This window comes from Vigna unguiculata, chromosome 4, assembly GCF_037176805.1.
Source record: "Vigna unguiculata cultivar grain cowpea cultivar isolate G323 ecotype 2 chromosome 4, ASM3717680v1, whole genome shotgun sequence".
NCBI classification, from domain to species: Eukaryota; Viridiplantae; Streptophyta; class Magnoliopsida; order Fabales; family Fabaceae; genus Vigna; species Vigna unguiculata.
The window spans coordinates 44,042,583-44,064,465 of NC_140795.1; the positions used below are offsets into that span (position 1 = coordinate 44,042,583).

The 21,883-nt window shown below is 26.3% G+C and overlaps 1 pseudogene; it reads right to left on the reverse strand.

Annotated features, from left to right (window-relative positions):
• Positions 1–9,264: 9,264 nt before the first annotated feature.
• LOC146887269 (uncharacterized) overlaps positions 9,265–21,883 on the reverse strand; it is a 28,359-nt pseudogene continuing 15,740 nt past the window's right edge.

The following is a 21,883-nucleotide window of genomic DNA, read 5'->3' on the forward strand; positions in this document are numbered from 1 at the left end:
TATATTTATTTTCGTCATGTAATCTATTATATGAAAATGTAAACCAGAATCATATATTTAAACAAGTTAACTTTTTTCAATCAAAATAATTTTGCAATTAACTAACTTCTTAAATCACTTTTTATGTTATTATTTTATTTAGCTTGATTTCTTCTAATTAATTGACAATAAAGAATTATTTTATAAAATTAATATTGAAATATATTTAAAGAATCTTTATAAACCGTTACACTAAATGTATTATCGCTGCCCACATTTCTAAAAGTCTTTCTTTTTGTTTCTTTCTCTTTTTACTTTTTTTTATTCAAAAAATTTGAAAGAGCTTGACTATAAATATCTAATTCATTGTTTGACTCGGTCTTAGCCATTCACTTCACACTCACTCACTCCAATATCAGGCCAAGCCATGAAGCTTTTGTTTTTCTTATGTGCTGGAATATTCTATGCTGTAGCAAACAAGAAGAAAAATACAAGTCATAAAAAACCCTAACTTGTAAAGATTTTTTATTTTTTTTTCTTTTATGCAACTTTTTGTTTTCACTATCAATTATTTGAAAAAGTTATTGGCGTAAAGTGTTGGAAATATCTAATATAATTTATAAAATATATAATTAAAATATTATCTTATAATTATTTATATTTTTTTAGAATTTCAATTTTATGGATAAATATTATTTATGGTTAATGATTATATATTTTTTATTACGAATTAATATATTATTTAATCAAATTTATTACAATTGTTTTGTATTCTTATCTATATTATCTTTTAAGAAAGTTCAGAGATCCTTCACTACACTCAAATGATCTAATAATTTGTTGTTTTTTAGGTGAGAAGCACATATCATGTGCAGTAGGCTTTTCTCTCTAAGGACAACTCTGCGCGTCTCAACCCATCATACTTTTACTTCTTTCCTCATTTACTTATTATATCTTATTGTTGTAAGAATTGTTGGATTCGATTAATATTCTTTCATTCATATACATGTCAGTATTATTATTGCTCTAATAATTATTATTACATTATTCATATTTTTATTATTATTAGTATTATTTATTTAATCATTTTCTAACATTATTAGAGAGAAAAACTTATTCATTTCTAACATTAAAGACAATATAGAACAGAAGACTGAAAATATTTTTTTATATGAAATAATGTGTGTTATAGTTATAATTAAATCAATCTCAACTAAGCCTAAAAAATTATATATAATTGTTTTTATTTATATTGATAACAATAAATGAAACTACGGATAAATTAAATTCTGGCTCAGTGATTTTGTTTGTTGTGATATCTAAAGATAATGTTTTTTCTATTATATTAATCTATACTTTAATATCTTTTACTCTTACAACGGATAAATAGAGATATTCTAGATCATGAATATATTTCAAGTGTTTTGTATGAAAATAATTATAAAATAATTTGCCTACTAAAACTACTATTGAGTTATGAAACTATGCATTTGCAAGAAAAAAAGTTTATATATATATATATATATATATATATATATATATATATATATATATATATATATATACATGTATATGATTGATAATAATATTTTTATAAGATTTATTAACTTTAAAATATTGTTTATGACTTTGAAATTAAAATGAATTATTTTAATTGACGTCATGCTTATGATCATGTGTGTGCTGAAAAAAAAAATTCATATTAAAAATTGAGGGGATGGTCAAATAAAATTAAACTTGTCTTCTAGAAGTTATCTTTTTTTTTTTTTTAAATGAATATCTCATTTTTATGAATTTAGAAACTTTCTTGTTGCTCAACAAGGTTATAAAGTGGTTTTTTATTACAATAAATTATTATTTCTAGACATGTGATTTGGTTGGTAAATTATATATTTGTGATGATTTGTTTGAGTTAGTACCTTTATCTTGTAATAAAATATCTAATAATTTTTCTTTGATCATTACAAACATAAGTTGTGATATATGATATACTATTATTAGAAATATTGAGAAGTTTGGTTAGAGATAATTCAAATTATATAATTTTGAGGTACAAATTAATTAAAAAGGGAAGTGATGAATATATGTCTTTAGAAATGAGAATACATGTCTTTATAAATGAGATTTTGTGTGAAACTCATAATATTCTTTCTTAAGTAACATCTTCATATAGTATATAGTGCTAATCTAATGGAAAGAAAAAAAAAAGTTTCAATATGGTTAATGTTATTCTACAAGTTCTAGCATGCTTAAAATGATATAAGATGAAACTTTATATTTTGTTTGTCATATCCTCACATATATCTCCTTACAAAAGGTTGTGATAAAACTCTTATGAGTTAAAAAAAAGAGAACCAAATTTAAAATATTTCAAAGTGTGGAGATATCTTGCAATGGTTAATATAACTCTTAATAAAAATAAATAAAATTTATTCGTTATATATTTTAAAGTGGATGAAAATATACCTCTAATACTATTTTGTCATCTAGTAATAATATTTTTTTGTGATTTTTCTAGTTATGACAACATGTTCAATTTCTAGAGATTATTGAAGAATATATTAATGTAAATTACGTAGTGATTCAGGTGACACAAAATCAATTACTGGTTATGGTTATGTTTTAATCTTGGATAGAGGTCCACTATAATGGAAATATGTTTAAAAGAAGAAACTATTACTCTTTGATAATCTATGTAAGCATCAATCAAATTGTTATATTTAAAGTTTATATTAAAAATGTCAATGAAAAAAATTGACATATAATAGAATGGGAGACAAAGTTTAAATATTTTTGTACTAAAGAAATAAACCAGAATCATATATTTAAATAAACAGTTAACTTTTATTTAACCAAAATAATTTTTACAATTAACTAACTCCCTAAATCACTTTTAATTTTCTACTTTTTGTAGCTTGATTTCTTTGACTGAGAGTCAAGAATTACTTGAATCCAATTAAAAAACTCTTCATAAATAGTGAAGGTCTCACTAAATATCTTACCTATATTTCTGGCTCCACTTTCTTTTTCTCTTTGTTTTGTAATAAACTTCTAAGATGTATAATATTAATAATCCAACTTCTTGTTTGACACAATCTTAGCCTTTTCACTCTCATACTCAATAATTCATATATTATGGTAGGAAAGAAGAATCAATATACAAGTCATCAAAATATCTAACTTACAAAGACTTTTTTTTTATTTCTTTTATACATTATACAAGTCATATTGCTCGACAAAGTTATTATTTTTTGTCTATTTTAAGTGGAATGTTACAGTTTTGTTTCACATAAAATTAATTATTAGGGAGACCCAAAAAAGTGTAAAATACTTGTATAAATTTTATATTTATTGGTCAGTGTGATTTTTCTTTTTTAGAAGTTTGGACATATTTTTCACACATGACACATTCACACAAGAAATAAAATAGGACGATCGGAAAAGTGTCGAATATTTTCAAAAATATTATCCGTCTCTCATCCTTATACTTCATAATCCTCACTTAAAAACTTAAATTTATTAAGAAAGAAATGGTAGAATTTCATACAATTGTAAGATCTCTCCACTTTGTTTGAGTTGTTTTTTTTTTTTAATAAAACAATAACATTTGATATTAACATTGATATGTGGCCGTGTGCTGTTATATGACACAATGTCACAGGTTACATAAAAAGTAATATGTGATAACAAAATTTTTACAAAAAAGAATATTAAAATTTTAAAATGGATTAAAAAAAAGTAGAGATAAACTCGTGATATGTTATTAACGTTATTAGCAATATTTTGTAATATTTTTTAAAAAACCTAAGAGACATTTTCTTTTTCTTCTAAACATTACGACGCAATTAAAATATTTTTAAAAGTGAAACTAACTCCAAACGTTCAAACTAAAGTGAAAACGAGTAATTAATTCTTTTCATTTATAGTAAAAATTGTTATGATTGTACTTCTTACGAAACTTGAACTCTAATAAAAAATTATTTTTCAACCGTAATTTACTGAATTATGTTTTTACAATAACATGATGCATAAATCCTTTCGTTATCTAAATCTACAAACTAATCAAACTTATATTTTGTATTTACTTTTTCATGAACAATAATTAAGAGTAAAAACGTTTATTTGAGTAATTAAATTTCGAAGAAAGAGACCTAAGTTAATAATTTTGCCTAAAGATTAGTTACGATTCTCGATAGTTTTAGATCCCTTTATTTAGTTAGAGTTATTGTTTAACTTTCTTTAAGTACTTAGATAAAATAAATTACTTTACTAAGATCCTTTTATTTGTGCTCAAATATCTTTTTATTAAGCCATTATCAGCATATCAAAATCCATTCCCCAAGTACGAAAATATATACGTTATCTATTTAACAATTTAAATTTTCGTTAAAATCAAATTTTTTGAATATTCTTTTTAAAACTATCAATTTAAAGGACGAGAAGCACGTAATTTAGGTGCTAAAAAAGTATTCATTATTTAAATGTCTTTTAAGTTTACATGGATTTCTTATTCCTCGTCCATATTATAAGTTAGAAAATTAAGCACACTAAAAACATAAGAAAGAAAAAAAAATGGAAGTAGTTCAACCCATTTTATTAGTTATGAAATTGGAACATCGTGACAAGGAAATTCTGAAAATGAAATCAAAATACTTTTAAAGTCCTATCCATTATATGGGTTGCAAAATTACGACACCACACATAAATCATAAAATCAAAAGTATTTTAAAGATCCAGTTATTTATTTTCGGCATATAATATTTTATATGAAAATGTATGAAAGAAATAAACGAGAATCATATATTTAAACAAGTTAACTTTTTTCGTTTAAAATCATTTTGCAATTAACTAACTTCTTATATCACTTTTAATGTTATTATTTTATTTAGCTTGATTTCTTCTAATTAATTGACAACAAAGAATTATTTTATAAAAATATTAAAATATATTTTAAAGACTCTTTATAAACAGTCACACAAAACGTGTATTCGTTTGGATAATGATTTACTATTTACACAGGATTGAAGGCGTGAATTTACAACAGTTTTTTTTTTTTTTTTTACCTTTACAGTAAATTGAAGGTAAAAAAGTAATTTTACATTTTAGTTTAATAAAATATCTTTTTTACTTTATCATATTCATCAAATCTTTTCTAAACTTTCATTAATTTTATTTTTAAAAAATTTAGTCATTCTATCCTTTAAATCTATTAAAAAAACACACACATTTAACCAATTAAATCTAAAAAAATTCATCTTCACGTCTTCTTTCAAATCTATCTTTTTTACAGAGAACACAACTTAAATGTATTTTCGCTGCAACATTTCTAAAGTTCTCTGTTTTTGTTTCTTTCTCTTTTTGACTTTTTCTTTATAAAATTTGATTTGAGAGAGCTTGACTACAAATATCGAATTCATTGATTGACTCGATCTTAGCCATTCACTTAACACTCACTCCAATTTCATCGATGGCTCAAGGAAAATTCTTAATTAAAAATTAAGTTTAAAAATAAAATATAATTAATTATTATAATAATTAATTTAGATATTAATTTATAAAATTAAAAATTATTAATTATTAAAATAGTCATTATTATAAATAAATAAATTAGAATTGATCATTAATTAATTAAAAACTAATTCATTCTGGTATCCAACATTTAGATAGTTGATTTGCAATCACCTATTTGATAGCTAAAATCATGATAATTAATTTTGAAGACCAATTTAATGAATAATTATAATTTTTTATTTATAATAATGATTATTATAATAATCAATAATTTTTAATTTCATAAATTAGTATTTAAATTAATCATTATTATTAATGATGATAATTATAGATCATTATATTTATTAACTATTCAGAAATTTTCTTATAATAAAATTAATGAAGGTTGTTTTTTCTTATGTGCTGGAATATTCTAAGTTGAAGCAAACAAGAATAAATATACAAGTCATAAAAAGCCCTAACTTCTAATTTTTTTATTTTCCTTAAATGCAACTTTTTGTTTTCATTTTCAATTGTTTAAAAAAGTTATTTGTGGAAAGTGCATGTGTAAATTTTACATTTATGGTTTACTATATGATTATTCCTTTTAAAAGTTTCTATCTATTTTTCACACATGGTACATTTAACACAAAAAATAAAATATAACGACCTTCAGAAAGAGTGGATTTTTTTTTTCAAAAATATTATTTGTCTCTCATCCTTATACGCAATAATCTTCCCTTTTAAAAATTTAATTATTCAAAATTTTATTGTGTAAAATATTTCATGCAATTTTCTATTTGAGAGGAGAAGATCTCTCCATTTTTATTTAGGACTATGATATTTTTGACAATTTTTTTTTTTAATAAAGTTTGATGAAGTTTATTTTTTAACACATAGTAAATTATTTTTTTTAAGTTATATCAGATTTTTCTTTTTCATCTATTAAGATAGTGTCACATGTACTTTATAAAAAATTTGTCGATAATGTCAAAACATAATTTCCTTTTATTTTTATTGAGTAATGGGATAAAATATTTAAATTTCAATTTGATGGTATACGGAGACATGAATAAGCGTCACTGTCAGATGAAAGTGTGAAAAAAAAAATCTGATGTAACGTTTAAAAATATATAGTTAAAATTAAATTTAATGAGAATAATTTTTACCGTTAATTATTTTAATACTTTCCTACTTCCCAACCTTGGCATTCCAGGACGAAATCTTGTGTTAAGTAAACAACACAGGTTCTGTATTATTAACTTAATTCTAGCTTTTATTTAATCCAATCTCAGTAGATAATTATTATTTTTTTTTAAAAACTAACTTCTATATTTTATTAAAAATAAAAATAATTTACAGCATATTGTTTTCTAAAACGCACTTAACAGAGTTTCTAAGCTTGCTAATTTACTGGGGTTTGATAATTTTGTAACAAAATTGAAATTGTGTTATTTTTAATGTTTACATAAATTAAAATCTTAGAATTGAAAGTTTTTTGGAGAATACAAGAGCATGAATCTAAGATGTCATCACAAAAATTAAATTATTGTCTCATCTTATTAAATTGTATTAGAAGTCTCTTCAATCACGGAAACAAAAAATAATAATGCAGATGAATGACATCAGATTGAAAGGAAGAAATAAAAACAAAGTATTGCAAAGACTTAATTAAACTTAGTCTTTCATATAAATAAACCTCACACAATTACAAAACATCAAATGGTAAGATGTATTATTTCGGAGAGCGTTTTGTCACTATTTGCATGTTTAAAAAAATATCATTCTTCTCTGCCCAAATTTAATCTATTTATTTTGTTCGGATTATAATATAAGTAGATTAAGATTAGTTTATATGCGCTGTAATTCCAAATTTATTTTACTTCTTAAAAAGTTAAGCGCATGACTCGCATAAACAAATATTTGATGAAAGATTTTATTGAAGTTTGAAAAATTGAAATGCATTATATTTAAATTATTTATAATTATTTTTTTTAAATAATTTATTTAAATAAAAAAAATTAAAACATTTTATATTTTAATTTTATTTAAACAAAACAATTTAATTTTTTGTAAGATAAAAAAATTATTTTGATAATATTTATTTTAGGTTTAATACTTTTAATTGAATTTCTAATAAATTTTTATGTTGTATTAAGTCTTTCAAATCTTAAAATTTTTCAATTGAAATTCTAATTGTGTAGATTAACTTTGTGATGTGACATTTAAATCGTTAGTCTTCATACATGTTGCTACATAATATTTTGTTATAAGAGAAGACAAGATTCTTTCCAAATATTTACTGCATTAAATATATTTTTAAATTTAATTAAAATCAAATAAAAACAAAATTACAAAAATATAAAACATATAATTGTAAAATCACAAAAACAAAATTATAAAATTAAAAATTAAAAAATATAAATTACAACAATTAAAAAATTATAAAAATATATAATTTCATAATTACAAAATTATAAATATACAAATATAATTTTTTATTTTTTATAATTTTATAGTTTTATAATAATTATAAAACTATAAAAAAGATAAAAATATAAAACTATAAAATTATAAAAAATTAAAAGTTATATGACGACATTTATAAAAAGTGACCGTGGAAGACAACTGTCGAATCACACAATTAACCATCATACTTAACTATAAGGATCTAATTGAAAATTTTTAAAATTTTAAAGAATCATATAAATTTATTAGGGACTTAATTGAAAGTTCCCAAATTTGTCAAGGACTTAAAACATATTTAAAACTTTATTTAATGCATAAGATTTTTAAATTAAATTTAAAAAATATTAGACAACTTAAAGTATTTAAATAATTTATACTATTTAAGGTTCACAAGTTCAAGGTGTCAAGTCATGAGTGGGAATGATTTTAAATTCCACCTTTATTTAAATTTTTACTAATTTAACTAATTAAAATATTTTAAAAAAATACTTACATTTTAAATGTTTTTTAATTTTTTTTATTCAAATAGAGCATTTCATTGAAAAAAAAGTTTAAATTTAAAAAATAATAATAATTATTTCATTAAAATACTTATTCAAACACATCATAAATAATTGCTTCATTAAATTTACAGTTCATATTTATAGTTTATTTCTCCTTTACCCTTCTTCATTATTAAATGAGACTATAAAGAATTGTGGAAAAACAACAACTTAAGTCCCAACCTATTATCCTTGCGTAACATACATAGATGGAGTACAAAGAATATAAAACTATAATTTGGAAACTCGACATTTAAGAGGAGAGTGTTTCTACAAATGGCCTCATACGGGACACAGTACATTGTAATTTTAAATTATTTATGTTCAAAATGTCTGTATATCAAAGGTCTCATACTACCAAGTTTACTCTTACCAAATATTTTTTTTCTCCTTTTTCACTTTTTTTTTTTCACTTCTTTGTCTTTTGTACAGAGTCTCATTTTGTTTTGTTTTTCTATACAAATGTTAAAATAAATTAAATTATATTTTAAAAACTGAGAAATGAAATTAAACTAACACTACCAGTCAATGAAAGCAGTGACTCTGAACTTAGTTACACACATCACCAAAAGTACTACATCTCAAACAATTAAGTCGGTCTAATGAGTCACTCTAAATTGCACGCATCCTCTAATATGAAATACACAGAAACTGGCATGCTCTTTCAAATAGTATTAAATAACAAAAAATAATACATAAATGACCTGAAAATTTGATCTATTATGCGATTAAGAGTAATTCAAACTAATTTTGTGTTTTCACCACATTAGATATTGTATTGACATTAGAAAAAATATTGAAGTCTGAACCACACATGATCGAGGAAATGAAAATAGGCCTAACGCCATGATCTACAAATGAACAAAGGATAGACTACTGTCCAAAGTCCCACCATAAATCCAAATGTCATAAGCACATAAAATAAGTTCACTCCATGTCTATCACTCCCTTTGCCATTGTGATCATAGCTTTTGTGATTGGAGCTGCAACTGATTGGTAGTGGTGGGCCACACAGATTGTTGCCAATAAAGTTTGAGGCATCAGAGGTTTGCAACTGAGTTCCTGTTGGAATTTTTCCATTCAAATGATTATAAGACAAGTCTAGCATGCTTAGAAAGTTTAAATTTGAAATGGTTAGAGGGATATACCTTATTGTTATACCTCCAAGGTATATCTATGGTACAAATACATAATTTTTGTACAAATATCTGATTTCTGTACAAATACCTAATTTTTGTACAAATACCTTATTTCTGTACAAATACCTAATATTAATAATGACGCTATTATTCATGCAGGTTCTGGTCTAAGTATAGATTTAGTGAAAATATGAATACATTTAAACAACAAATAATAGTTGTATTCATAAACATAACATGTCAACTAAAAGCCACAACTTAAATAACAAGATTAATTAAGTGAAAATAAATTACAGATCACACCTAATCTTAATTGGTTGAGTTAACTTTTATTTAAAATTAAAAAAAAAAGATTTTCTCAAGTCAGCTTTGCATAGTAATTTTACAATTCAGTTCCAATTCCGTTATTCCCACGGTTGATTATAAATATTTAGTCTCAACTTTATTTCCAACATTTCACGCACATCCTCTGTTTTCTTGCATTTTCTTGCCGGTTTTCCTTTCTGTCAAAAACACACCACGCTTCTCCTCCGTTATGCCGGTAAGTGAGTCTCACTCTTCTTCATTTTCGTCCTCAACGTTTCTTGATTTTCTTATTCATTATTGGTTTAAATGCCTTTTTGGTCCTCATTTTCGTAGTGTTTGTTACGGATGGTTCTTATTTTTACAGAATGTTTAAAATGGTTCTCATTTTTATCGAATATTCAAAATGGTCCTCATTTTCGCAATTCATGTTTTATTTGGTCCTTTTCTGTAACGCCATTTAAATCATTAACGAAGCATTGTACCGGTGGCACGATTTGTATTAGGGTGATTTACGTGTACTGTACATATGGCTAATTAACATTAATTTTTTCAATTTAGGGGAAATGTTTCAATTAGGAAAATTTCTTCATCTTCATCTTTCTTGAACTCGGATTTGCAGAGGAAACAGCTAATACTTGCCATTTCATCATCGGATTGCAGTTGCGCTCTTCATGTCAATTTTCCAGTTAATCATCATCAACGAGGTAAGTGGGTTTAGGGTTTTCTGGGTTGTGTTTGCTCGTGAGTTAGGGTTTTTGTAGTTCTATCTTGGGGTATGTTTGTCTTTCGATTGTTGTGATGTTCTCCATGGTTTCTAAATTACTTCCATGATGTTCAATTTATAAAATCAAATTCACCTCTCAATATCACTTTCATATTTTTTTTATGAGACCTTACAAAATATCACCATTTCTCCTCTTCATCGATGCCAGCAAAAAGTTTAAATATTTTACATTCTTTGAGAATGTACTAAAGAAATAAACGATAATCATATATTTAAATAAACGGTTCACTTCTATTTGACCAAAAATTATTTTTACATTTAACTAACTCTTTAAATCACTCTTAATGTTCTACTTTTTGTTGCTTTATTTCTTCTGACTGAAAGCCAAATAATTACTGTTTAAAATTAGTATTGAAATTCATTTAAAAACTCTCTTCATAAATAGTGAAGGTCTCACTAAATATCTTACCTATATTTCTGGCTCCACTTTCTTTTTCTCTTTGTTTTGTAATAAACTTCTAAGATGTATAATATTAATAACCCAACTTCTTGTTTGACATAGTTTTAGCCTTTCGCTCTCATACTCACTAATCCATGTATTATGGTTTCTTTTTCAAATTTTATTTACTTATATGCGCTAGGAAAGAAGAATGAATATACAAGTCATCAAAATATCTAACTTACAACGATTTTTTTTCTTATATTGCTGGACAAAGTTATTATTTTTTCTATTTTAAGTGGAATGTTACAGTTCTTTTTTCACATAAAATTAATTAATTATTAGGGAGACCTAAAAGAGTGTAAAATACTTGTATAAATTTTACATTTATGGGTTAGTGTGATTTTAAAAGTATCAATTTAAAGGACGAGAAGAGAAGCAACGTAAACGTAGTTTAGGTGCTATAACAAAATGTTGAATTGTAAGTCTACACAAAATGTTGGCATTCAAAAGTCTCTCTTCTTGTCATTTGGTTTTCAATATTCTTCTTCCACTCCTTTTCTTCCTTTTCATTATTTCCATTTTCGTAGGTATTATGCTGTTTATTTCAATTAGGACATCGTGACAAGGAAATTCTGAAAATGAAATCAAGACTTTTAAAGTCCTATCCATTATATGGGTTACAAAATTACGACACCAACCATAGGTCATAAAATCTAAACTATTTTAAAGATCCAGTTATTTATTTTCCTCATCTAATCAATTATATGAAAATGTATGAAAGAAATAAACGAGAATCATATGTTTAAACAAGTTAACTTTATTCAATCAAAATAATTTTACGGTTAACTAACTTCTTAAATCAATTTTAATATTATTATTTTATTTAGCTTGATTATTTCTTCTAACTAATTGACAACAAATAATTATTTTATAAAATTAATATTCAAATATATTTTAAAGACTCTTTATAACCAGTCACACTAAATGTATTATCGCTGCCTACATTTCTAAAGTTTCTATTTTTGTTTCTTTCTCTTTTTGCCTTTTTTCTTTATCATTATTAAAAATTATTATATTACATGAGATTTTTCTTGCAAATTTGTTAAAAGGATTTACAAGAATTTTTTTTTCTGTTATGTTTTCTAAAAATCTTAATTGGCAGGTAATTCTTTCGTGGATAATTATTTCTTACAAAGTTATAAAATTCGTAAGTATTTCTTACAAAATTTGTTATGAAAAGTGTTTTATACAAAATATTTTGCGAAAACATTGGCAGCAATTTTCTGCAATTTTTTTTTCACAACAAAATTTATAAGTATTTCCTAAAAAAAAATTCAAAGCAAAATTAGCATGAAGTATGAGTTTGTTCTAATAGTGTATTTTTATAAAATTTGAAAGAGCTTGACTATAAATATCCAATTCATTGATCGCCTTGGTCTTAGCCATTCAAATCACACTTACTCCAATATCATTGGTAGATAATTAGAAATCAATTTTAGAAATTAAAAATAATTAGTTATTATAATGACTAATTTAAATATTAATTTATAAAATTAAAAAATTTGGTTATTAAAATAGTCACTACTATACATAAAAAATATAATTAGTTGTTAAATTGGTCACTAATTAATTAGAAACTAATTCATTTTGGTAATCAAAACTTAGGTAGCTAATTTTTAGTGAGTAATTCCCTTTAGTAGCTAAAACCGCTAATTTTAAAGACCAATTTAGTGATCAATTATAATTTTTTATTCATAGTAGTGACTATTTTAATAACCGATAACTTTTAGTTTTGTAAATTTGTTTTTAAATTGGTCACTGTAGTTATTAATTTTTAATGAACAATTTCTTTTGATAGCTAAAACCATGATAGTATCGATGACAAATAAACTCGCCTCCGTGGGTATTGTCCAAACCCGTCCCCATTTTGACGGGAAATCCTCGCATTGACTGGGTATGAGTATGGGAAATCCTCGACTTTTTCAATTGGGTATGGGGATGTACATGTCCCCGCCATAATACTCGTCCCTGTTTAAATTATTAAAATATTCACAATTAATTAAGTAACCATATATATATATATATATATATATATATATATTATTTTTTATTTCTTCTAATTATTTGGTTTGTCATGAAACTCATTCGTATCTCAATTATATTTTTCATCTTATCATAACATTTATGTACTCATGTTAAAAGGATGTATGTTAATTAAAATTTTTTTATATCTCACATTTGAATATTTCTATTATTTTTTAATATTTTTATTTATTTTATATTTTCTTTTCACATGAGAATGTTTAATACTCTCAATTTAAGTATTTAATAGCACAAACATTTCGTTTACTAGGTAATATAAAAAAATCTTTTACTTATTATTATTAGTTTTTGTTTCATTTGAAGAAACTCTTTTGTTTCACTAAAACAGTTTTTGTTATTTCTCAACCATTGAGTATATATGTTGATATTTGAAAAGTTTTCCTAGATCTCTAAGATATTTTTCAACTTATCATACCCTTAATTATACATTTGATTTTCTTTGTGCGATTTTTTTCAATAGTCTCTCAACTTGTTTGTAAACATTTGTTAATTTTTTAATATTTTTATTTTTTGTTTATTTTCATTATATAGAATACTATTTTGATATATTTTATCTAATTATTTTTTATTTTCTAACTCATTATCAATCATAATGTAATTTTTTCACTATAATTGTATAAATAACTTTAATTTATTACAATATCAAAATTTAATGTAATTTTCATGAATATTTTTTTATCACCATCCAACATAATTGAAGTTCAAAAGATACAAGATCTATGTTAAACTTTTGGTATAATTACTGATTTGGTACCCCAACTTTTTTGTTAAGTTCAATTTGGTACCCAAATTTTTGGTTTGTTCAATTTGGTACCCAAATTTTTGGTTTGTTCAATTTAGTACCCAATTTTCTAAAGAGATTCAATTTGGTCATCTCCGTTAAGTTGGAGTTAACACCGAATCCGTACAAGACAGTGTCAAGCCATGAAATTTTTATTTTTTTTAACTTTTTTTAAAAAAATTAATTTTTTTTTAAAAAAGATAATTCTCTTTTCAATTTTTTTTTCAAAAAAATTTAAAACTGCCATGTGTTAGTTTATCATCGTGTCACGTGGCAACTTACAATCATGACATGTGGCAGTGGTAATAGTTGTTTTCAATTTAGTACCCCAATTTAAATTTTTGGTTCAATTTAGTACCCCAATTTTTTAAAATGATCCAATTTCGTCTTTTTCAATTTGAGACCAAATTAGTAACTAAGTTTGATTATAACTTATATATACATGTTAAAATAATTGTTTTGAACTTATACATCAAATCACTACACCTAAATATTCAAATTATTTTATTTGTTACAAGTGTAAAAAATTTCATGTGTAAAAAATTACAAAGGTTAAAATGTAAAAAATAAAATAATTTAAGTATTTAGGTGAAATAATTTGATGTATATATTAGAAAAAGTTATTGTAACATGTATATATAGATTGTAATTAAGCTTATTTACTAATTTGGTCTCAAATGGGAGAGGACGAAATTGGATCATTTTAAAAAATTGGGGTAATAAATTGAACCAAAAATTTAAATTGGGGTACTAAATTGAAAACAACTATTACACTACCACGTGTCATGATAAACTGACACATGGCAGTTTTAAAATTTTTTGAAAAAAAAATAATTTTTTTTGAAAAAAAAATATTTTTTTTTTAAAAAAAATTAAAAAAAAAATTAAAAATTTCATGGCTTGACACGTGTCCACACGGTGTTAACTCTAACTTAACGGAGAGGACCAAATTAAATCTCTTTAGAAAATTGGGGTACTAAATTGAACAAACCAAAAGTTTGGGTACCAAATTGAACTTAACGAAAAAGTTGGGGTACCAAATCAGTAATTATACCTAAAATTTTATTATTATGATTATTATTTGTTCTTTGTATTATTTTGATCAAGTAATGTATTATAACTTTTATTAGTATATAAAAAAGAGATTCATTAGAATTTAAAAGATTGAAGTAAACAAACATTTAAAATAATTTTAATTTGAATATTTGTTTTCCTTTTATATTTTTTAAAAAATATTTTTAAATTTTATCAACTAGGTTTCATTAATGTTTGCAAATTTAATATATGTGTTGGTTCTCATGAAATTTTATTTGGTATTATAATCTAAAATGTAAACAATTATAATTTATTTTAAACTTTTATTGTGATTATTATTTGTTCTTTGTAACATTTTGATCCAATGATGTATTATAACTTTTATTAGTGTATAAAAAAGAGATTTATTAGAATTTAAAAGATTGAAGTAAACAAACATTTAAAATATATTTTAATTTGAATATTTGTTTTCCTTTTATATTTAAAAAAAAATATTTTTTAATTTTATCAACTAGGTTTCATTAATGTTTGTAAATTTAATAAATGTGTTGGTTGTGACATCCCATTTAAATAGAATAATTCTACTAAATTAAAACATCACATAATTATAATAATAAACAGAGCAACCAAATGAACAATATACATAAAGAATCCACTGTTATAGTCATCCATGAATGTACCGGAAAGGAAACTTAGGTATACCACCATGCCATAGACAACACATAAATCTAAAGTTTTAACAGTTTGCAAAAAGTTGCTCCTAGAGCAAGGAATTACAAAAAGGCACTAGGGCCATAAAACTGCTCCTAAGAGCCACATACAATAGGCCATCTAAACTGCACTGTTGCCACCATCAGGTCTACATTCAACATTTCCCCCATCTGCTCCCACTAGTAAGGTGATCATCACAAAAGAGAAAGCAAGACAAGAACATACACAAAAATGAAAGGGTAAGCTAGTGTAAAATAAGTTTCAACATATCATAGCAAATAGATACTTAAAACAGTTCTTAAGCATGCAACACAGTAGTCATAAAATCATGTTATAGCAACCAAGCAGGACACTATGACTCAATTATCCGAATAAATATAATAAGATCGGATTCACTGGATGCAGAGCCATTGGCAATGGGTTTCACCCTACCACACACAAGGTTAGCCTTCAAGCATCTAAGACCATTATCCTGCCAAAGACCAGGGCCTCCCGCTACTCTCACCACTTGGATCAGTTTGCTCTACGTGAGATTAACTGATCCTTTAGAGTTTCAGGATGCGATCCTTACTTGAATCCTTATCTTAATTATATACACTACACACCACCATGAAATCTCCCCACGAGACTCATGGAATTACGCCTATCTCACACCAAATCCATGTTTCTAATACCGCAACCACCACTTTTACCTCCAACATCTAATTCTCATGTTATCACACCACCAACCAACAATTCCATGCCATAACTCATTCCAACGCACCAATTTCAGTTCATACAACTCATATAACTCATGCATATTCACATAATTAATATATTTTCGAGATAAATAGCCACTCACAATGTAAACCCGCACTATTCTCGTTTAGGCTAGAAGCCTTCGCCTAAGCGACAACAACTGTCTCAAAAATACATTAAAACCTAAAACTCTAACTTCCCTTACCTTTTTTTAGATGCTAGCACAAAGAACGGTAACCCATGAAAGAGTAATAGGGCACTGGAGCAAGCTACAGAGCTGAAAACAAACACATACAGAGTTGAGAAATGAGGTTCCAGGAAGAACCCAAGACAGAACTAGAGCCTTTGAACTGAAAAAGGAGAAGAACGAAGTTGAAGTTCAACTTACCCGAGAGGACGATTCAGTTTAACTAGCTGATAAGGGGAAAAGTTTATGCCTTAGCAGAGCCCTTTTCTGGAGACAAGAGAGAGTTTGAGAGAGGGAAACAGTTTCTGAAAGTGAGACAAGTAAGAGTGAGCGGGGCTGGACAGGGTATTGAGGGTCCCCTAGTGGGCTGGTCTTGGGCTTACAAAAAGGCCAAGCCCAAACATTTTTAAGCTAAAAATTGGGACTTACATTGGTTCTCATGAAATTTTATTTGGTATTATAATATAAAATGTAAACAATTATAATTTATTTTAAACTTTTATTATGATTATTATTTGTTATTTGTATCATTTTGATCAAATGATATATTATAACTTTTATTATTGTATAAAAAAGAGATTTATTAGAATTTAAAAGATTGAAGTAAAAAAACATTTAAAATATATTTTAATTTGAATATTTGATTTTCTTTTATATTTTTAAAAAAATATTTTTAAATTTTATCAACTATGTTTCATTAATATTTGCAAATTTAATAATTGTTTTGGTTCTCATGAAATTTTATTTGGTATTATAATCTAAAATGTAAAAAATTATAATTTATTTTAAAGTATTTGATATCGAACAAACAACCATCCTTCTAATATTAAATATTTGATAATATTATGTTTCCTTTACCATAATTTTTTATTACTTTATAAAAATTAATTAAAATCAATATTGAAGTAGTAAGAAAAATGGGTATGGGTATGGGTATGGGTACGAGATTATACCTGTTATCCGGTGGGATGAGGATGAGACAAAAGTTTGATACTCGTTGGGTTTGTGCATGAGGATGAGGATGAATTTTTTTTACAGGAATGAGTATGGGATAGTGAAACGCCCTGTTGCCATCCCTACATGATAGCTAATTTCAAAGATCAATTTAGTGATCAATTATAAATTTTTATTCATAATAATGATAATTTTAATAACCAATAAATTTTAGTTTTACAAATTAATATTTAAATTGATCATTATAATTATTAATAATTATTGATTACTAAAATTAGTATCTAATTAGAAGTTTTTCTTATAGTGAAGTCATCACATTTGAAGATTTTATGTGCCGGAATATTCTAAGCTGAAGCAAACAAGAATAAATATACAAGTCATAAAAAACCCTAACTTCTAAAGATATATATTTTTTCCTTATATGCAACTTTTTGTTTTCATTATCAATTGTTTGAAAAAGTTATTTGTGGAAAGTATATGTGTAAATTTTACATTTATGGTTTACTATATGATTATTCTTTTTAAAAGTTTCTATCTATGTTTTACACATATGGTAAATTAAACACAAAAAATAAAACATGGCGACCTTCAGAAAGATTGGAATTTTATTTCAAAAATATTATTTTTCCCTCATCCTTATACGCAATAATTTTCCCTTTTAAAAATTTAATTTTCCCTTTTAAATATTTCATACAAATTTCTATTTGAAAGAAGAAGACCCCTCCATTTGTATTTATGTCGGGGGAAGGACGAACTATTCCCACACAACCCCTTTCGATACACATATACACTTGCCTCATATAAGGCAGACATCATAATTTTTGAAGAACGCCTCAAGACACTTAGACATTTTATTGCTTAATCTTTTCTCTTGTCTTGTTGCAGGTACAAACATTCCAAAATGGAATTTATACAAAGCACAAAGAAAGGACCTTTAGGTCCAAAACAAGTTAAATCCCCCTTCGTGGTGGAACAATACACAAAGTATGGCAAACAAGAATTGCCAATACTCACAAATACCTACCATTATCCTGGTAGAGAAAATACAAATGTCAAATTAAATGTTTTAATTGACAACATTTGGAATATTCCAAAATACACAGTTCAAAATGAACACCAAGTCACTAAGGTGAAACAAAGCATCATTAGTGCATTATACAATTTCTGCAATGCAGATAACAAAGGAGTTTTGTTAACTTCACCAGCCTCTCCCTCTGGGAAAGGATTTACACATTATGCCCTAATTACAGGGCCAAACAAAGGAGTTTATACTTCCTTCAAAGACCTCTCTGAGGCAAAACAAGATCAATTTCTGGGTTATATTGCTTGTAGTGGGCATATAACTACGGAGTATATATTAAGAGGAGTGCTAACAGCACTTGGGTATAACAACCCCTTAGCTCGCAGTTGAGGTATACGAAGTCAGATCTAAAAAAAAAAAAAAAAAAAAAAAAAAAAAAGAGTTTTTGAGCCTTATGATTATCTATATTCTTTTATAAGTATTATTCTACAGCGTATTCCGTAGATTCCTGCCTCCCATCCCCTACTACAACTTTTCCGCTTTGCCTACTACTGTTTTACTACTACTACTGCTTTTCCGCTTTGCTTACTACTGTTTCGCTGCTACTACACTGCTTTCTTATTTTCCTGTTTTTTTTTTTAAATTTTTAATGGATACCATACAGCCATTTTTGGGCACAGACTACAAATCAGCGTTAACTGCTGTAGAAAAAATTACAAACTCTCCTCCTGTAGGATATAAAAAACCTACTCCAGAGGTAGACTCTGTACACACAGTCCTTATAGGACAAAATAACACTATAATAGCTCTTCTAGAAGAAGTTTCTAGAAAATTGAACCATATTATTGATTCTACTAAAAAGACAAACTTGTCTGAAGACATAGATGGTCTTATAAAGCAAATATCAAAACTGTCCTTAGGGACACATACACCTATAAAAACAACTTTTAAAAAGTCACAAAAATTTATCAAAGTTATAACTAAAGAAGATTTAAAAGCTGCAAGTACCAACGCAGCACCTGCTACAAACAATAAAGATAATTTATAATGACAACACAACCTAATATATCTGCACAAACACAAACTGATAATGTTAATATGAATAGTACAACAGAACCTAGTAGCACACAAAGATTCCCTGGAACCCCTAGAAGACTAAGGGAACACCAGACTAGAAGCCAAAATCTTATACAACACCCGGGAATTTTAGACAGATTCCTAAATAGACAACAAACTACTAATATTAGAAGATTAGAAGATTTAGTAGATATACAACAAAATACAGATATAGGATCTAACTCAAGGATAGATTCCCTAAATCCTAGACAGTTATACAACATAGGTTGGTTAAGTTCTGAACGAACTAGCCTTTACAGATATAGGAGAATGGAAGATTTTCACCTCCCTGACAACACATATGAGATAATCCCTCTAATATCTCCACAAACTGGAAGACAGTTACTAAACCAACAAGGAAGATATGTCCACATGGGATTAATAACCATAGGAGTCAGATCCTTAGCCAGACATATGATCGGGGCTAGAGCTTTGATAGTTCTACACGATTCAAGATTTCAAAATAATGATTCACAAAGTGTAATAGGGATTTTAGAGGTAGACTTAAATCAACCTTTTTCCCTTATTTATCTTGCTCCAAATTTTACATTAACACTGCAAGATTTTATAAATCATATAAACTTAGAAGTACAAACAATAGGTTTTGGAACCGATTGGATTGGTGAAAATCTACATTTAGATATAACCTTCATAGGAAGAATAAGTAACCACATTTCTTCCATGTATAGAATAAACACCAGACCATTAGAAGAAGCCATTAGCTCTCATGGTACACAATTCTTACCAGCCCAAGCCTTCACAAGAAGAAATGAGGGACATTTATGGCAAACACATTTACCCAGAGAAGAAAATAACCCAATTACAGCTCCTTCATCTGCTATTTTACATAACAGATCTAGAGGACTTAGCTTAAGCTTTACAGATTACACACATATACCACAAATTGACTTAGAACAAGACAGGTTAGCTGAAAATAGGTATAGCACCTCAGCCATACCTGATAACGAACACATTTCCATGATGAATATCCTACAATACGAAGAAGACGAAGATGATGAAATGACTGAAGAAGAATGGAATCATCATCAAGAAATTATAGCCATGTACAGACAAGGATCTTTGAATCCCTCTATAAACACAAATCCTGAAAATATTTACGATGAAACAGAAGATATCATAAATGAATTTGTTGATAGACTTCATTTCGAAGAAGAAGGAGAAAATTCTTCAGTAAAATCAGAACCACTATCTATCTTTAAGTCAATTAAAGCCTTTCTAAAAATGAATCTTATTTGACATGTACATTTTGTGGTAACTGTTTTGCAGTAGTCAGGAGACTCTTGGCATGGTGTTTTTGTGTCGAAATATGTTTGAGGTTTTACAAATAACCCATTATAATTTTGTGTTTCAGAATGAACTTCAAACAAGGACTCTTGTATGACTTCAAATTTTGCAAGAAAAATGTTTGAGTTTATTTGTGGTGAGAGGCTACAAGAGGTAGCATAGCTATGTGTTTGGGTTTTTGGTTCGAATGTCAACCCTGTTTTTATTTTTTCTTCATCAATGGTCTCTAGTCTTAGAGCCATTTGGACTTCTTCTAAAGAATTAAAGCCTTTGTAAGTAGACCAAAATTGATCTTGTTTTGCCTCAGAGAGGTCTTTGAAGGAAGTATAAACTCCTTTGTTTGGCCCTGTAATTAGGGCATAATGTGTAAATCCTTTCCCAGAGGGAGAGGCTGGTGAAGTTAACAAAACTCCTTTGTTATCTGCATTGCAGAAATTGTATAATGCACTAATGATGCTTTGTTTCACCTTAGTGACTTGGTGTTCATTTTGAACTGTGTATTTTGGAATATTCCAAATGTTGTCAATTAAAACATTTAATTTGACATTTGTATTTTCTCTACCAGGATAATGGTAGGTATTTGTGAGTATTGGCAATTCTTGTTTGCCATACTTTGTGTATTGTTCCACCACGAAGGGGGATTTAACTTGTTTTGGACCTAAAGGTCCTTTCTTTGTGCTTTGTATAAATTCCATTTTGGAATGTTTGTACCTGCAACAAGACAAGAGAAAAGATTAAGCAATAAAATGTCTAAGTGTCTTGAGGCGTTCTTCAAAAATTATGATGTCTGCCTTATATGAGGCAAGTGTATATGTGTATCGAAAGGGGTTGTGTGGGAATA